Below are 20,597 nucleotides of genomic sequence, written 5' to 3'. Positions count from 1 at the left end.
AGGCTGTTCCAAATATATGGTATCTGAATGAAGCTCAAATAATGTCACTTATATGCCTAACTACCATTACCCAGAAAATTATAGCTATGACATCATTGCAAAAGAGTGATCAGTTGTCTTAAATCATGTTCTTCTAGTCATAATGATGTTAAGAATCTCTACAAATGCAGTTAGTTAGGGAAACTGAAGTGAAGAAGGAAGGCATATTTTGGGGGAATTTGGAGCGAATACATGGTCAGTTGGTTTGCATTTTAGGAGAGGGAAATTTGGAGGGATTTGAATACCAGTACCTGAGAGTTTTATTAGAAAAAAAGACAACTTGAAAAATAAAATGAATAAAATAAAAGTAATTCATTGAACAAATGAATACATCAATACAATGATAAAATGTTTTACTCTCCCACAGGATTTTCTCTAAAAGGGCTCTAAGCAAAAAATAATAATAATTAATTTTGTATTTATGTTTTATGCATTAAAACTTTGAGTAGTCTGAGTGTATAACACGGTAAGATCAAGAAACATTCTCCAGCTTAATGCCCTAGATGAATTGCTTTAGTAAGATCTGTTCTTGGAGAGCAATGTTAGAACAAAGAAATCAGAGTTCTCAGATATTCTTCCTAAGTGGTATCCCTTTAAAATAATGTGAAATTAAACCAAATAAAGATATACTTACAATACTCCAGCACCCTGAGTAGCAAAAATTAAATCATAGCAAAATTGAGTAGAAAAATAACTACCATACAGTTACCATTTGATAAAGAAGAAAAAAAGGAAAATATTATAAGTGTATATAGTGTACTACCAGATGAATATCACATGGGAAATAGAGAAAAGTCAGACACCAAAAAGGATAACAATGGCTTAATAAAAGTAATTATTTTACTCCAATAGAAATAACTTACCCATTGCAATGTTGCAATAAAACAAATGACATGAATTTAACTTTCAATAACTAAATGTATTCATTTTTCTTTCTATGTTTAAAAATATTCTGCAATGGGTAACAGTTGACTGGCAGAACTTATTGGAAACCAACCACAATAATTAAGATAATACGGGACGCTCAGACCTGAGTGGACACGAGGTTAATACATAGAAAATATGAGGCTAAAGATTTTTTAATTGAGTCTAAAAGCATTGTTAGTGCTCCAATATTAGCTTTGGAGAAGAGGGGGTGGCATTCATATAGACATGGAATTAACCAAGATGCTGAAAAAGTATCAAGCTACATCATACTTTTAGGAGAAGAACAGAGTTTATCAGGAGTCTAACTTGAGAAAGTGAGGTTTGAGATATCCATTGACATTTAATAATTTGACACCATAATTGTGTTTTCCAATTCTGATATTCAAAACAATAGTTAATATAGATATCCATCAAACAGTTAAGACTTACTTCTATATTTAATCTTATAAGATAAAATTCCAAGGAAAAGATTATTAAGACAAAGCTAAGTACTGTGTCTAAGATATTTCAATTTTGAGACAAAAATGTTAGTTTACTTGTATTCTTTATTGATGACTATTTTTTTTTTCTAAATTTTGATTTTGGGTGAAGAAAGGCTATTTGTGAACTCCAATATTCATTCCAATCACACTGGAAACGTGTATAACTATATGACTAAACTTGCTCACCACATGAGTCAAAAGAAGAATTCTTACTTATTCCCACCAGATAATGTTTATAGACAATATTTCATAAAAGTGTAAGTAGCGTGTTTGAGTGTCAAGTTAAAAAGGTGTGAACTTGTGATGATTTTTATAGATTATCACAACTACAGACGATAGAATTACTTTGGAGAACATGTCTAAATTGAAATGTCTAGGTTGGGTTAATTGAGGTACAAAGACCCAACCTAAACATAGTTTTAGATTAAGTGGTTTGATAATTCTAGGCTATATATAAAAAGGAAGCAAAGTGAGTGCCAGCATTCTTCTTGGTTTGTCACTGTTGATGCATTTGGCATCAACATCTTTCCCCTGATGTGTAACTTTCATACCAAGATAGACAATAATTTCAAACAGTGTGTGTACTGCATAAACCCGTGTTCCTTGAGTTGCCTTTTCAAGTGTTCTGCTGCAACAGCAAGAAAAGTGACTAACAACATACCTCAGTGTAATTATCCCAGTCCTTAAAAGACTAAGAAAAAGCTGTGGGAAATGGCAAGATGGAGAAATTAGCGAGAAGTTCAGCATGAAAGAATGCTTATTTGAACATGAAGAGACTCTGTGGAAAATATGAGGGAAGAATGAGTTATATGAGTAACCACTGACTGAGAAATATGAACCAAACAATCAAGTGAGAAATATAGTAATAGCTGCCACATGATATCTTGTCAGATATTCAGCATAGAGTCTGGTCACATCATTCTGCTTTTGCATTCGGTACAAACTAAAAATGAGCATCCTTTCAAGCTGCTCAATTTGTGGTGATAATTTGTAACAAAACAATACTACGGTAAAAATAAAATATAATTCAAATGGCTAATCATGCATTAAGTAATTGATTATAAGGAGTTTTTATTAAAATTCATAATAATGATTGCTGTAGGGTGGTCATTACAGCAGTGGGGTAGGTGTTGGTGAAGGGTGAATAGATTCATTCAGACTTTGCTATGGAAAGACATTTTTATTACAGATTGTGCAAAAATACAATATTGGCTATGAGAGTCTCCATTTCAGACAAGTACTTATATAAATAATGTGACTTTCTCAGTGTACAATTTACTCTTATGGAATGTCCACCATGTGTACAAAGGTGAGTGACAGCAGTAAGTTCTAGATTGTAACATAGCATGCTGTGCACATACTTTTCAATTATGGAAAACTTACAATATGCACAGATAAATACACACGGAAGTAATTCTGACTCACTGTGTTACAGAGATCCCTGGATCTGCTGTAGTTCCATGTTGTCATCACATCCTACCATACCACACAAGGATGATCTGCTTGGTGATTTCTGGACTTAATTGGTGACTATATCTTTATGGTGTAATTTGTTTTTCTAGTTTTTAAATGATGGCTTTTCCTGAACAGTACTGATAGCTTCAATGACAAGAAAGAGAGATTATTATCTGAAAATTCAAAAGAACAAAGTAAAAAAGAGCAGGGTGAATTAATGTGATCATTAAGTAGGTAGTAGACAGAGAAACATCTGCCTGGTCCAACACAAAGTATGTTATTTTATTGTTGCTTGCCACCATGGCCCAATATATCTCTATCTGAACAAAAGGAATCCATTTTTATGACCATGTCAACAAGAATATTTACTCAAAATGCCCACTGATTAATAGAAAAGATAACATCAATTATAAATTTGCAAGTGTATACAAACCCTGAGATTTCAGTCCCTAGCTTACCAGGTATAAACTAATAAGCAGAAAATATAGTACACAGACAAAGGGGAAATATTCATCTTTTTATGGAAACAACAGGAGAAAGTAGGACATGGATACTTTTATAAATTGGTTTGTATTTCTAAAATTATATTAAAGTATTATTAAAACTATTACAAGATATCACTATCACATAGATAAGAAAAGAAATAATACTGCAAGTAATGAGATGACCCATTTGTTAACCAAGATGAACATTTATTTACCTTTTGTAATGGATCAACAGCAGAGAATTAGATGTGTATAGAAAAGTCAAACATTAATTATGCCCCCATATAGAGACAGTCTTTAATCAAATGCTGGGTATGTATGGGTTCGTGGGAGCACATTGGCAGAGATGCAGTGGGAAGAGAAGAATCAGTGGTAAATCCCTAAAGACGGTTCTCTGGGAAGTCCACCATGAGGTATCATCTGAGGGCAGACTTTGTAATGTGGTAGAGGATGGCAGACCATTAAGGCAAAAATTATTAACCATTTCATAGCTGAAGAGCATTCCATGGATGTTTTATCACGCCAATTTAGAAGATGTTAGAGGCAGAGGTTCTGGCAATTTAGAATGCCTTCTGCATTGGTACAATGGCAGAAACAGAGATGTTAAGAAATATAAAACAGTATGCTAAAATCAAAAGAGCTGCACAAAATATTTGTATGAATATCTCAACTTGGAAATATTGGCTAGGAAGAAAAGTTAAATTAATTTTATAAAATATTTTGATATTTACATTGAATATACATGCAATGTATTATAACTAATAAATCCAAAATATGTGTAAAACATGACTGTTTTCCTTTAAATGTACTTTTAATTACATACAATATACTAAATAGTAATATGTTCATGCTGTTCTAGACAAGGGTTAATTATAAAGAAATCAAGTAAAATTGTTTTTCCTACATTTTAATTGTTATGACAAAATTCAGAAAAACTATATTTAAAATGTCAATCGATTTATCACTGAAACAGGAACACTTGAGAAATCAAAAATGTAGTGATACAAATTAGCAGTTATTAATTTGATGTTTAGTGATAAAATATGAATACTTAGACAAATATTTATTGTATCTAGAGTCTTAAGAATTTGTTCATTGCTACTTTTAATTTAAAATAAAAATACAGTGATCTTTTTTTGTCTGATTTTGGCCATCAAATCTGTCTTCTCTCTGTCTCTCTCTGTCTCTCTGTCTCTGTCTTTCTCTCACATACTATATCTAAACCATAGTTTTCTACCCCTATCTTCTCATCTTCCCTACTTATCCTCTTCCCCAGATACACCCTATCTCTGCCTCCCCTCGCAAAAGAACAGAACGCCCACCAACCATGGCATAATAAACTACAATAAGACCAGGCAAACACCTCACATCAAGACTCAAGGAGGCAACACAATGGAAGATTTTCCTACTGGGTTGGAAACTTCCTCCCTAGTTGAAAAGTCCCACAAGTAGGCAAATATTTTCTATAAAAATTATATTTTATCATTAATTGCATGTTTTTGTAGTGTGCCATTCCTGAATAGCTAAATAGATTTATTTAACCGGTTCTTTTTATAATTTTTATAGACTCCATGGTTCAAATATCACAGTGAAGCTGCTGGATTTTTCTTTCATTAACCAAAATATCTGTGTGTCTGTTTGCTTATAGAAATCTTTTAAAATATGGTAACATTCACTGCATGACCAACAACACAACTTTGATTCTGTTGCTTTGTCTGATTTAGATCTATGCATAATTATTTGTAAATTCGTCATCGTGTTTAATTTCAAATTTTCATTATGGTATATCACTTTATAACCATGTGACATAGAAGGGCTAAAACTATCTCAGTTTCTCCTTTTTAATATCAATATAAAGTACTTTGATGTTGAAAGAAAAGAGGTATAAGAAAAAATTTAAAAGAATATTTAATTACCATGAAAATGCCCCAATATTTACACAATCCACATAAATGATTAGTCCTCTTAAAATGGGTTAATCCAAAGTTAAAATCTAAAATCTAAAGCTTAATGCAAGAAAGTGTTCTTTATATATGCACTGCTTCTTCTCCAGTGATATTACATAAAGCTGACCTTTTCTTTCCCTCATCTATTTGTTTTATGAATTAAATAATAAGAATAATATAAAGTTAAAGTATAGCGATGGATCACTGTATTCTCTAGGGACAGCTGAAAGCTTTTATTTTATTACATTTTCCCATAGCTCTGCAATTTAAGAGACGGAAAGCAGTGATGCAGATGGAATCAAGTCAGTAGGAAGCAGTCAAGAGCCATTTCATCAAGAAAAAATATACCTGTCCCACGGTTCTACTTTTAGCATCTAAACTCCTTCCTATTGCTCTTATTTAAATTTTTTTGAATATTGTATTTACTTTATGAAACTTTATTCTGGGGCCAAGCTACTTGCTTTGATTTTCTTGATGAAAAGAAGAGCTCTCTTCCAGAGCAAGGTGCCCCCAAGGAAAAAGGCCAAAGGGAAGAATGTGGCCCAGCCCCTTCCATCATCAAGAAACGGGATGCCAAAAAAATGGTCAATCTTTTGTTTGAGGAAAGGCCCAGGAACTTTGGCATTGGGCAGGACATCCAGCCCAAAAGAGATCTAACATTCTTCGTCAAGTGGTCCCACTATGTCAGGCTGCAGCGGCAAAGAGACATCCTCTATAAGTGGCTTACAGTACCTTCTTCCATTAACCAGTTCACCCAGGCCTCGGCGGACAGGCAAACAGCTACTCAGCTGCTTAAGCTCGCCCACAAGTACAGGCCAGGGACAAAACAAGAGAAGAAGCAATGGCTGCTGGCTCATGCTGAGAAGAAAGCTGTGGACAAAGGGGACGTCCCAACTGAGAGACCACCTGTCCTCCAAGCAGGGGTCAATATAGTCACCACCTTGGTGGTGAACAAGAAGGCTCAGCTGGTGGTGAATGCCCATGAAGTCGACCCCATTAAGCTGGTGGTTTTCCTGCCTGCCCTGTGTCTAAAGATAGGGTGCCCTATTACATCATCAAGGGAAAGGCCAGACTGGGATGCCTGATCCACAGGAAGACGTGCACCACTGTTGCTCTCACACAGGGTAACTCGGAAAACGAGGGTGCTCTGGTTAAACTGGTGGAAGCTATTAGGACCAATTACAATGACAAATATGATGACATCTGCCACCACTAGGGAGGCTATTTCCTGGGTCCTAAGTCTGAGGCTCACACTGCCACGCTGCAAAAGGCAAAGGCTAAAGAAGACACCACTAAACTGGGTTAAATGTACACTAGCTTTCTGTACATGAATATAATTACAAAATTTTTAAAAAATAAAGGAAAGAACTAAACTGTGCAGCAGTCAACAAAAGCAGATGTAGTTTTAGGTTTTTGCTCTAGATTACATTAAGCTGTTTCATTTCCTAAGCCTAGGTTCATAGCTTAATGCAAAGCTATGTATCACAATAATGATGATTAGAATTGAGCTGCCAAAATGAAAGAACACAGTCTATTTCTGAACATTTCTGAATAAAAAATCTGTTGAAAAAAATTGATGCTATGGTGTGCTTACAGATAGGAGCCTAACATGGCTGCCCTCTGAGAGGCCCAACCACCAGCTGACTGAGACAAATGCAGATATTTATTCCTAACCAATGGACTGAAGCAGGAAACACCTATGGTTGAATAGGGAAAGGCTGGGAGAAGCTGAGGATGAGGACAGCACCGTAGGAAAACCAGCAGCTTCAAGTAATCTGAACCCTGAGATCTCTCAGACACTGAGCCACCAACCAGCAGCATACACCAGCTGATATGAGGCCCCCAACATAGGTACAGCAGAGGACTGCCAGTTCTGGCCTCAGTGAGAGAAGTTGCACCTAACCCAGTAGAGACTTGAGGCCTCAGAGAGTTAGAAGTCCTGGTGGGATGAAGGGGGAGGGGACATCCTCTTGAAGACAGGGGAGGAGGAATGGGATGAGAAACTGTTGTTGGGCAGACTAGGAATGGGACAGTGACTAGACTGTACAAAAAGACTAAAAATAATTAAAAAAAAAGAATCAAGATGTGTAACAGTTCACAGATATGTTTATTTTGGCTTAATATGTTTTAAAACCAAGAAAAAAAGGATGAATCACAAGTTTGAAAGTATTACTTCAGGACTAACATAAAAACCAAAACTATAGATAGATAAAAACTACAGCCTGAGAATTGGAAAATTCTGTGGAAAGCTGTTCAATGGAGGAAGTTCATCAATAGAAAGAACTAAGTAGAAATGTCCGGAAGTGTATTAAAAGTCAAAAAATGAACAGATATGTGTTACCTCTCCTTATTATGATGCTTGCTATCTTTCAATGCTGCTTTGATTCAGTGAAGGATCATCTGTATTTCCTACAGATATTAACTTAGAAAACATGATTTAATGAAAATCCTGCAATGACATGGAAACTGTATGATTCCCACGTGATGTGATTCTTTGGAAAGAATGGAACACAATTAAAACTATGTCCATCTTATAGGTAGAGCAATTGTTTAGTAATGAACTTGTACAGCCCTGAAGCATAAGAGAATGATCCCGGTGGTAATGGTGATGATGTGTTTAATGACTTCAGCTGAGTAGTCCTTAGAAACATAAACACACTGGGAGATGTGTTTTAAAATGTACTAAGTAGACATTTTCTTTTACAGAACACAGAATTTAATTTTATAGGATTTTTTTAAATCAACGCCTTAAAAGATAAAATGGATAATAAAAAAATAGACTTTCTCAGAATAAGATGTCCAAGTGACACTGTTTGTGGCTAATAGATTTTAATTTCCTGCTTTTCAGCCTATTACATGCAAGGTTATTTACTAAAGAAAATGTTGACTCAGAACCCTCTTTATATTCATTCTAATTTTGGTGCTAAGTACAATCAGCATCAAACAATCATAGTCAATGTCTTGAAGTCTAAGTTTAAAAATGATTAAATAGATTGGATTAAAGTTCCCACCTAGAGAAAGAAGGTATTAATAAGAAAATTCTAATAAGCTAAATACTATAATAAAAGTTGAAGTGATCTATTTTCTTTCATGGCATGAAAACAGATGACTTCATAAATTTTTTCATTGACAATTAAGCATTACATCTTGTTGCTTCAGTTACATTTGCATAAGTTCCACAATATAAATGCTAAGAGAACAGCAAGAGACTTGTAGGCTGTCTATCCCATTCACAGAGGCATTACAAATTCTTTGCTAAAAGCTACGTATATTTATACTTTTTATTTATATATTTCTATTGGATATTCTTTTTATCTACATTTCAAATATTAACCCCCTTCCCTGTTTCGCCTCCAGAAACACCCTATCCCATCTCCCCATCTCCTCCTGCATCCATGGGGGTTCTCCTCCTCCCACCTACCCATTCCCCCCCACATCCGGCCCTAGCATTCTCTTACACTAGGGCATTGAGTGTTCAAAGGACCAAGGGCCTCTCCTGCCATTGATGCCTAACAAGGCCATCCTCTGCTACATATGGAGCTGGAGCCATGGATAGCTCGATGTGTACTTTTGGTTGGTTGTTTAGTCGCTGGGAGCTCTGGAGGGTTTGGTTGGTTAATACTGTTATTCTTCCTATGGGGTTGCAAATCCCCTCAGCTCCTCAGTCCTTTCTCTAACTTCTCCATTGGGGACCCCATTCTCAGTCCAATGGTTGGCTGTAAGCATCTGCCTCTGTATTGTCAGGCTCTGACAGAGCACCTCAGGAGACAGCTATATCAGGCTCCTGTCAGCATGCACCTCTTGGCATCCCCAGTAGTTACTGGGTTTGGTGACTGCATATGTGGCTGTCTCTGAATGGTCTTTCCTTCAGTCTTTGCTCCACACTTTGTCTCCATAGTCTCGCCTGTCAGTTTCCTTATGAAACAGTTCTCACAACAAGAATTGAAGTAGGTAAAGAAGACATTATACAAAAATAACATAAGGAAACCCCAGGGATACATATATGTGGAATGTAAAACACTGGATGGTGTATGTGCTAAACAAGGGACAGAATTTCAGTTAGAAGGAAAAAAGTGTGCTTTTAATAGATTTAGCACATAGCATCAGGGGATAACTAATAATAATGTTAAAATAGGTCTCATCTCAAAAATAAAATAAATAAATAATAATAAAAGGTTAGTAAATAAAGATTAGGAAAGATAACCATTGAGCAGAAGGATAAACAATGTGGGCTTTTGCAGTATTGTCCTAATGAAGTCATCACCAGATAACCAAGGCACCACTTAAAAATCAGATTATGTGCTCAGGGAGAAGATAAAACAATCTTATTATACTTCCTGTAAATCAGATAATACACTAAAACCTTGTCATTCGGCACTTATAAAAAGAATAAAAATTAAGGAAAGTGAATCAACCTGTGGTAAGTGAAATGAAATAGGATCAAGAAACCCAGTTACTTGGAAGTTTTTGTCTGAATGCACACATTTATTGAGTTTACAGTATGAAAAACACTAAATCTTGTTCAAATCTGCCAATCAGACAATATCAGTTGGCCAAGAAACACCACACATAAATTCCAATCATTGAAAAGTAATCTGATAATTCAACCCATATCTCAGTAAAAAGATAATATCTCTGATATACTTTGAGACTTGACAAAACTATACCGTATCATTGTAGATTTTTCAAGATGCTAGAAAATCTAAAAATATATTCTGCAGGAAGTAATCTTCCAGGTCAGTTCCAATTAGTTCACTTATGGTCTGTCTCTAAAGTATAATTTCCTCAGCAATAGAATCTTACCTTCCACCTACAGAAGAAAACCAGGGCAATGACAATAGCCTATATTGTTTAGGTGTCTTATGGAATCCCCTGACTAACAACTACAAGAGCAGCTTCCTAGGCCTGATGCCAGGTCTTTTTCTTAGAGTGTCTATGGCTCTTATAGTGAGAATTATCTATCATTCTATGTGGTTTGACTCCATTTAAAGTATGTGCCCTTTTCTCAAACCAGTAATTTATTACTTGTGTTCTGAATATTTATATCCACAAATAAGTCTAGCTCTCACCCTTATTAAAACTTCATTTTGGGGTTGGGGATTTAGCTCAGTGGTAGAGCGCTTGCCTAGCAAGCGCAAGGCCCTGGGTTCGGTCCCCAGCTCCGAAAATAAAAAGAAAAGAAAAAAAAACTTCATTTTACAAGAGACAGAAGCCATTACAAAGATATAAAACTGGTCAAAATTCAAATAATAAGTAATTATCGTATACCTAGTCCCAGTTAGTACATCACCAATACATCTAAGCCTGGCAACATAATCGAATAATTGCAGAGAGTTTTTAAGAGAAACAGAACTAGGATGTCTTCTTTCATATAATGTCTTCTAGAACTAACAGGGGTGCTGTCAATAAAACCTTAACCATGTGATGGCCTTAAAAATACTTGCATATACTAGCACGAATCACTATGCCAATGATAATAGGAAAAGTTTTACATCTTGAAGGGCTATAAGCATCGATGAATAGTTGCTTAAAGAGAGGATAAGAGCAAAATGGATCAGGTAGGGGAGGGAGGAGCAAAGGGAGAGAATATAGAAAGGGACAACAGGAACATATGGGCATTTAGGTGGCAATGTAGATACTTAGTGCAGAGGAACCTTTCTGTAACTTATTAGGGTGAACCTACGGAGGACTCCTAGGTATGAATATGGAACTAGCCATATTATGTAACCATGAAAGGCTTCCAGTTGTGGTACTGGGACACTAACCAAGCCACAAAACTTACAACTCACAAGCTGCCTTCTTACAATATGCACAGGGGCTATAGAGGATCAGAACTCATGGGAGTGGCTGACCAATGATTGGTCTAATTTGAGGCACACAGCCTCAATTTAGTGAATTGATTAAATGATTGATTAATTAATTGAGTCACTTAATTCTTTAAGTGCTTCTTGGCTATTTAAGATTCTTTTGTTTAGAATTCTCTGTTTAGCTTTGTACAGCTAAATTGGGTTATTTGGTTTTCTGGCGTATTGCTTATTGAGTTCTTTATTAGTTTTCTAAATTAGCTCTTGGTTGGATATAGGGTTAGTGACAATCTTTCCCATTTTGTAGCTTGCTCTTTTGTTCTATAGACAGTGTCCTTTGCCATACAGAAACTTTTCAGTTTCCTGAGGTGCTACTTATCAATTGTTGATGTTACAATCTGAGCCATTGTTGTCCTAGTCAGGAAGTTTCCCCCTGTGCTAATGTCATTCCCCTTTATTTTTTGTACCTTCCCAGGTTTCACTTAATGTTTGACTGTGAATCTTAGATCTACCTGAGACACACTCTTAGGCATACACCCAAAATATGCCAACCGTGTCACAGAAGCCTTACTTATGATAGCCAGAAGCTGGAAACAATCCAGATGTCCCATGACAGAAGAATGGATGCAGAAAATGTAGTTCATTTACACAATGGGATACTGCATACAGCTATTAAGAATTAGGACATCATGAGTTTTGTAGGCAAATGGATGGAACTAGAAAATATCATTCTGAGTGAGATAACTCAGACCCAAAAGGACATGCATGGTATATACTCACTGACAAGTGGATATTAGCCAAAAAGTATAGAATAACCATGATAAAACTCATGGACCATAAGAAGTTTAACAAGAGGGAAGGCCTAAGGGAGGATGCTTCAATCCCTCCTAAAGTTGGGAACAAAATTATCACAGGAAGCAAAGAGAGGGAGGGACCTTGGTGAGAGAGAAGAGAGGGAGGGAAAGGGGAAACATGATCAGCCATTCAGGGGGAACAGGACTGAAGCCCTGAGGGCCAACAGAAAGAATGGAAACAGGCAACCTCAGGATGTAGGAGATTGGGAGGACCCTGAGGAATCAGACCTGAGGACTAGAGACCTGGGAGGTGAGAGACTCTCAGGAGTCAAAGGTGGGACTTTAAATGAAATGCCCTACAGAAAGGAGAGGGAACTTGTAGAGCCTATCTCCAGCAGAAAGACAGGGCATCAAGTGAGGGATGGTGTTGCTATCCCACAGTCAAAAGCTCTGACCCAGAATTGTTCCTGTCTCAAGGAACTGCAGGGACAAAAATGGAGAAGAGCCCAGTTGGGGATGATGGGGTGGGGACATTCTCTGGGAGGCAGAGAGGAGGAGTTGTGGGATGGGGAGCAGTCAGGAACCAGACCAGTAATGGGATGAAGACTGTTCTATAAAAAAGGATTAAATAATAATAATAATGATAATAATAATAATAATGTGTTCAACAACTTTAGTCATCAGAGAAATGCAAATGCACATGACCCTGAGATTGCTTCTTAACCAATCAGAAAGGCTAAGATCAAATCTCAAGTGACGGCATGAGTTGGGAACAAAATTATCATGGGTGAGAGAGAGGAGAGGGAGTGGAAAAGTGGTCCAGGATGAGACATAGCGGGAAGCAGGAGAGAAGCCCAGAGGGCCTGGAGAATGAGTGGAGATGTGCTGCTTCCAGGAAAGTGGGCCAGGGGAATCTTCTAGAAAGTCCCAAAGACTTGAGATGTAAGAGGCTTCTAGGAATCAGTGGAGATGACCTTAGACAAAATGCCCAACAGTCAGAAGGAAGATGGAACCTGAAGAGACCTCTCCAGTACACAGACAGGACCCTGAGTGGAGAAAGGGCAACCCTCTCATCTTCAAAACTTTTGACTCAGAGTTGTTCCCATTTAAAGGAAATGCCAGGACAAAAATGGAGCAGAAACTGAAGGAGAGGCCATCCATTGGATGGCCCAAGTTGGGATCCATCCCATGAACAGGTACCAAATGTTGACACTATTACTGATACCATGTTGTGCTTTCTAGAACAGAGCATAGAATGGCTGTTTTCTGAGAGGTTCTACCAGCAGCTGACTGAGACAGACACAGATATTTACAGTCAACCTTTGAACTTAGGTTGGATTCCCACCATGGAAGAGTTAGAGTTAGGATTGAAGGAATTGAAGGAGATGCCGACCTCATAGGAAGAATAATAGTATCAACTAACTTGGACCACTTAGAGCTCCGAGATACTAAGCCACCAACCAAACAGCATTCATGGGGTGATTCATGGCTAGAACATTTATAGCAGAGGACTGCCTTCTCTGGCCTAATCCTATAGATACTTGAAGCCCATGGCCCATGAAAGGGGGATGCTGGGTGGATAGATGGCTAGAAAGGTAACACCCCTTCAGAATCGAAGGAAATGGGGCATAGGATGAAGAACTCTGGGAGGAGGAACTTGGAAGGGGGTAACATTTGGAATATAAGCAAATAAAATAAAGAGAGAGAGAGAGAGAGAGAGAGAGAGAGAGAGAGAGAGAGAGAGAGAGAGGACTGTAGGAGCCACAACAGTCAAGAATATCAGGAGGACAAGCTCCATGATATCAGCTAACCAGGGCTCATACAGACTCACAGACATTGACATTATAATCATGAACCTTCCATGGATCTGCACCAGGTCCACTGTGACTCTTTAGCTTGGGCGTTTTGTTGTTGTTGGACTCCTAATGATGCAAGTGGAATTGGCTCTGACTCGTGCCTGCTCATCGGTCCCGTTTGTTCCTGCAGAGTTGCCTTATCCAACCGTGATATGAGGATTTATCCCAGTCTTTTTTCCTGTGTTCAGTTAATGTCAGTGGGAGGCCTGCGTTTTCTGAAGGAAAAATGAAGAAGCAGTCGATCTAGGGGAGATGGGCGGTTGGAAGAGGCTGGGAGGAGGTAAGGGAGAAGAGGCTATAGTCATAATCTATTCTCTGGGGAAAAATAAATCTTAAAATAAAATATCAAGATTAATGTTACATAAACAAGACTTGCACTTTGACAGCAGGTTTCCTTCCAACTAAGATGGGGGAAAAATCAAATAATGTCCCTCTCCAGATTAAGAGTTATGGTCAATTACTGGTTGCTAAGGGAGAGTCAGTCTTCACAGGAACAAGCACAGCTTGGCCAATGCCAATCAGTCAACCTTGAACACATATAGATATATGTAAGACTAAGTGGCCTAAGAAGATTGCATTTGTGCATGTGTCTGTGCAACAGTGACACTTAAAGAAGAGTTATGGATTTGATTGACAGTGGCTAGGTCTCAAAGGGATATGGAAGAGAAAAGGGTTGAGTTGGAGATTATATAATTAAAGTACTTACCTATGAAATTCTCCAAATATAGTAATGTAAAACACAGGAAAGGACTGATTACTGAAAGAAATTTTGACATAAAAAAATTACAGATAAGCCTGTATGAAGAGTGATGACATATCTATTACTTTGGGGAAATTTATTAATATGTTATTTACTAAATAAATTTATTATTTACTAAATAAATTTTCCTCCTTCCCTTTCTTGTAAAGCTATAGTCACTTATCTGGATAATTATTTATTTCTAAACAATGTCTTACTAGGTAGATTTGGCTAACCAGAAAGCCACTATAAAGACCAGGTAGGCCTCTAAGTTATAAAGATCTGTTATACCTCTTCTGAAAGATATTTAAGTTTGGTTTTCCAAATTAAATTTCTCTCAGAAATACTTTAGGAAAAATGTCAAAAAATGACAAAGAGCTACATAAAAACTTTAGTCAAAATATGATTTTAGTTTTATAAAATTTTAACTTTATTTTTCTACCAAGATATACAATATTTTTATGTCATATTTTTCTGTGCATATCAAAGGTTCACCTATATGATTTCATTATATTTAAGTAAAAATGTCCTGTGTCAAACATAATCATGGTTTTAGTTAATAATAGGACTTCAACAGTTTTGTGGGCTATAAGTAAACCTAATTCGATAAATAATATATATTTGAGTCTTAACTGAATTCCCCATAGACCATATCATGGCTGGGTATTGATCCTTGTTTAACTCAGTCAGGGGAACTCACTGCATTTGGAGTGTTGGTCCTACAGTTCTGAAGATTGAAACTGGGCTCACTCATTCCAGGCAAGCATTTTGCCTTGGGCTATCATGGCCCCTAAACTCAAGATTACTGAAATAATTACATTTACATCTGCAATTCTTCTGTATTTATATGATCCTAATTTTTAAAATTTCCCACCTTAAACCGTTGCAGTGCTGTCCTTTATTAGTGTGCACATTGGAGCATAGCACATACATCCACACTTGAATCAGCTTCATGTCTATTTCAAACAAATTGCAACAATCAAAATGATATTCCCATAGATAATCTTTGCCCTTTCCTTTGGTTAAACACGGTATATCTTTAAACATGACACAACAAAGTTAAAATAGTTACTGCCATTCTATGAACGTATGTTCAAGTAACCTGAGAAAAAAATCACCTAATTTATTATAAAGCTGCTGATTTATTAATCTTATTGTGTCTTTGACTTACATATTTGATACTTTGTGTAGGGCAATGCATCAATAGTGACTTCTTCAATCTTTCCCTGGGCTGCCCTATCATAGCAGTGGTACTGCATCTCTATGTATCATAGGAACTTTATCTATCTCTTCATGTACAGGTAGCTCTATACCATTGAGGTTTTTATTTTAATTTTTCCATTATATAAGTATCATACTGAACACGGTTTCACCCACCTCTGCTTCTCACAGTCCCACTCTCCCATGTCCTATCCTTTAGATCCACTTCTCCTCCATTTCTCTTTAAATACAAAACAAAGCAAAGATTAAAAACAAGCAATTAAAACAAAAAACAAACAAAAAAAGCAGGTCTCCCAGAACTATCAATCAAACAAGGCACAACAAACTACAGTGATACTAGACACAAACCCTCATATTAAGGCAGAACAAGGTGATCTAGGAGGAGAAAGGGCTCTAAGTTCAGGCAAAACAGTCAGAGATACTTTTGCTCTTTGTCTCACAAAAGCACCAAATTAAATAACCATAAATATATGCAGCAAGGGACCTAGCTTAGCCCATACAGGGAACATATTTGTCACTTCAGTCTCTGTGAGGTCCTGTGAGCTCTACTGGTTTGTTTCTGTTGGTCATATTCTTATAGTGGCCTCACCCACTCTGGCTCCTAGAATCCTTCCTCCTCCTCACCCCCACCTTCTTAGAGGTCCCGTTGCCTTGCCTAGTGGGTCTCTTTGTCTGCTCACATCAGTTGCTGAATTTATCGAAGCATAGCAAAATACCATTAGTAATATTTTATTGACTGTTCTCAACTCATATTTGGTTCTAACCTTGGTCTCTGTGCTGAAAACCCTTTCTGGTTCCTGGCTACCCATACAGCATTAGTCCTGGGCTCCCTCTTGTGGCATGAGTCTCAAAGTGGACTAGTCATTGGTTGGCCACTCTTACAAGTTCTGTGCCAATTATCGCAGCACATCTTGCAGGCAAGATGTGTAAAGTTTTTGTGTCTGGGTTAATGTCCCAGTTCCATTTCTGAGTGCCTTGCAGGATTATAGAAGACAGCTGGTTCAGGCTTCATATTTTCTATTACTGGAAAAGTACACTAGAGTCAGTCTTGTGGATTCCAGGTAATTTGCACTGCAGTAGATTTTATATCACCCCCAAATGCCACCCCAAATCCAGTCATCTCTCTCAGTACTCTCTCTCTCCAATCCCTTGTGAACCTTCCTGTTCCTGTCTCCTCCCACCCCCAGTCCACCCACATAATCTATTCTATTTCCCTTTCTCAGGGAGGTCCATGCACTTCTCCATCCTTGCTACTTACTCTCTCTGGATCTGTGTATCATAGCATGATTTTAAGTCAAAACTTGTAGTTTTCTTTTGGAAAGTCAGTTTTGTCAAATGGTGTTTTGCTGGGTTTCTCAAGGGAGATGATGTTTTGCAGGGACAGACACAGGAAAGTATGCTTTTCTGAAGAAGACATGGGTGAAAGGCTGTTTGGAAGGAGCTGTGATGAAGGAGTATAAATATGACTCCACAGATAGTGGGAGAGGTCACTGAGCATCAGTTTGGTTTGCTCCACCTCACTATTGTTTGCTAAGGGCATGGATTGCCTTACATAGCATTGCTGAGCTGAGCTTGTGGCAATGCCACCACTGAGAGAAACTCAGCCAAGAACTGCTTGTGAGGTTGCAGCATATATGCCCTCACCTCAGGCCAGTTGGCAAGCCTTGTGGCTTCTTCAGGATTCAAAAGCAGCTGCTAGTTCATGCCTGGTGTTTGCCTGCCAAGAAGACTGGAGCTGACTCATATTTGGTGTTTGCTCTGGCACTGAACGGCTACCAAAGGAAAAGAAGCTTGCCCCAAAGAACTACTGCTGAACAGGTTCACTTCTTCCATATCCTAAGAACTTTCTCTTCTATTGCCTTTACTGGGCAGTGGGCTACAGAAGACAATTCACCCTTATTAAAAGTAGGTTGCAAAGGATTTATTAGTACAACCATTATCCTGTATTTAGTATGTAACTCCCACACATAATGGAGCATGTATCATATTTGTCTTTCTGGGTCTAGGTTACCTCACTTAGAATGTTAGTTTTTAATTTTTCTATCACACTCACATGGATAAAAGTAATTTTGTTTAATTTAAACATAAATGAGTGAATTTTCATTTTATGCCTTTCTATTACTTTATGTACCGCCCTTCAATTGGACAAGTATTGGAACACAAATCCCACATTTCAACACTGATACAAAACTGGTCTCACATGAATCCCAAGTATACACCAACCAATCAAGTTAATAGTATCATTGAATATCTACCTCTTGATGGAATTATTCTCTGAAACATAATAGAAGGGAAATGAGGGATAAAAAAATTGGGTACAAATTTATGTAGCCAGTAACTGATCTTGAAATTTGCGATCTATGTGAGCATATCATACACTATTATCCATTCAGAATCACATGTAATCAGAGATGGTAACCAAAACCATAACTGAAGAAAGTTGAAAATATGATTACTCAGAGATATTTGTGCCAAAAAGGAAAAGTCTAGGGCATCAAAGGCTTGGAGCTATTTGTGGTTCAGCGTAGATGCATAGAGGCATCTGATCTGATTGTATGAGACGTCATCCATTGACGAGCAAGTGCCTTAGAAAATATCCTGTTTTATCCTTCCTCAAACTGTGCATCTCCAAGGATATTCTCAAGGAAATATGGCCACATAGAATGATGACTGGCTGTAATACTACTTTCTCAGCATTATACTTTATCACCTTAACAGCATTTCATAGAAAGCCACATTTATTCTAGAAAATATCAGTATTTGATTTCTGTACCCTTGAGAGGAAAGTTAACTTAGATCAGTTACTTCTATTTCTCTAGAAATAACAGTTACAGTTATTTCTCTAGAACTATCCTTATGTTAAATGAAGTAAAGAGAACAGAATTCAGCCTTCCTAACCTTTTTTCCTAACACATAAATGAGAACATTAAGAATTAGAGATTGAAAAACTCCTTTCACTAGGTAAAAAATAGCATAAGGTCACTGCTCTATGGATCCAGGTAGTACAGATTTTATGGAGAATATTTGTCCATTATAATATGATTATGAACTATTATCTTTTCAATGAAGAACATGATTGTAAAGTAAAATTATATTAATCTTTAAAATGCAATACCAGAGATATATGTATGTATGTATGTATGTATGTATGTATGTATGTATGTATGCATGTATGTATACTCTTACAACAATTAGAACAAATTATAAAACTTGTGCAGTGTTCATGGATAGAAACTTGTGTCAAGAATGAAAACTATAAGCAAGTAGACACGGAAAATATACAAAATTTTAACTACTACCATTCAAATTCCAGGTTGTTCTGTTTTCATGTAGTGAGACCTCTAGAATAGACAATACTATCCAAACCAAACAAACGAAAAATCACTAGTTTTGGATTGAGTTACAAAAGGTAAACTACATTTTCTATGTCTTCTACCTATATTAATATTCTTTAATTTTATTGTAGAAGAAAATAAAGACAATACAATGTCTCTTTAACAACCATTGTGATAGTAAATGACCAAAGCCAAAAATAGAAGTTTAGGAAGAATTTCAATAAAAGGAAAGTGAATTAAACAGAAAATATCCCAAGGAATACTAAAACAGAAACATTCTTATGAAAAATAGAATGGTGAGAAAAATCAAAGCATTCTAACAATGTCCTTCTATGCATTTTCTAGAACTTAAACAGACCCCTCACAGGCTACAGAACGTGTGAGACTGGGCCTCCATGCCTTGACGGGGCTGCACAGTGGAACTGTCTTGGAATACATGGGTGTGGGAGGGAGCCCTCGCTGATGGTAAGATAGCAGCAGAACTAACATGCCTCCGTGGTGGTATTGGGTAGCCTAGCCCTAGTAGTGTTGGAGAGTTCACCCTGGTGGTGCAGGTACAGGAGAGCTACCAGCTCAGCCAAGGCCAGATTCAGGGTTCTGAATTGCCCCACCCTAAAACCTGTTATTATCTGTAAGTGGTTAGGATGAAAGGGCCCGTCCTGTTGTTTTGAAGTTGTGGGATCTCCATGACTCAGGATAAACAGAGGGATGTATTAGGAGGCACCCTTTGACATATTACAATTTCCATGATGATATGTTTTCTATGCTTTTGTTCTTTGGTTGTTATTTGTATTCTATTTGGGGTGGAGGTTTCAAGGGTGAAGGGCAGATATAAGGGGATTGGGAAATAAGTGGGACTGGGGTGCATGATGTGAATCTCAGGAAGAATCAATAAAAAGGTTTATAAAAGGCAAATCTATGTAATAATGAAACACATGCATGTACGTACTACATATTTGTTGTGCAGTTTACAATCACATATTGCAATAATAAGACAACATTAGCTAAAAGTATGACATCATCTCTCTGGTGAATGTGTGTGCACCGTGATTTAAAATCACAAATATACCTGCATAGACAGTGATCATTTTGGCCATGGACCCATTCTTTCTCTTCCTATTTCTTCCAAATAATTTGAAAAAAACCTGAAATACATAATGGAAATGCCATATTTTGAGATAAGAATGTGATCTCTCAAGTGGCTTGGGCCTGTCCCTTCCAAGAACAAGGTTTCTTTTATCACTAGGACTCCTGGACATAATTCAGAAGAGAGCTCTTCAGAAACAATATTTTGTGAGTCAAGTGGAGTATCCCATATTATATTCTTCCATGAAGATTGAGAGGCTTGATAACAAGAAACCCTCCACTACTATTGATCCCAAGGAACTACTTTCTAAGTCCTGCTGCAGTGAAAGTTGCTTTGCCTCACACAGTCGAGGGAATTGGTAAGCAGCCATTGTGCACCGGCTTCCCCAAAAATGACAGAATAGAAAATATTCCAAAGAGATGAGAGA

The 20,597-nt window shown here is 37.2% G+C and overlaps 1 pseudogene; it reads left to right on the top strand.

Moving 5' to 3' along the window:
* The first annotated feature begins 5,808 nt into the window (after window positions 1–5,808).
* LOC116904436 lies at window positions 5,809–6,550 on the top strand (annotated as a pseudogene).
* The last annotated feature ends 14,047 nt before the right edge of the window (window positions 6,551–20,597 follow it).

Source organism: Rattus rattus, chromosome 6 (assembly GCF_011064425.1).
Source record: "Rattus rattus isolate New Zealand chromosome 6, Rrattus_CSIRO_v1, whole genome shotgun sequence".
In the NCBI taxonomy this organism is placed as follows: Eukaryota; Metazoa; Chordata; class Mammalia; order Rodentia; family Muridae; genus Rattus; species Rattus rattus.
This window is presented reverse-complemented; position numbering and strand designations above follow the sequence as displayed.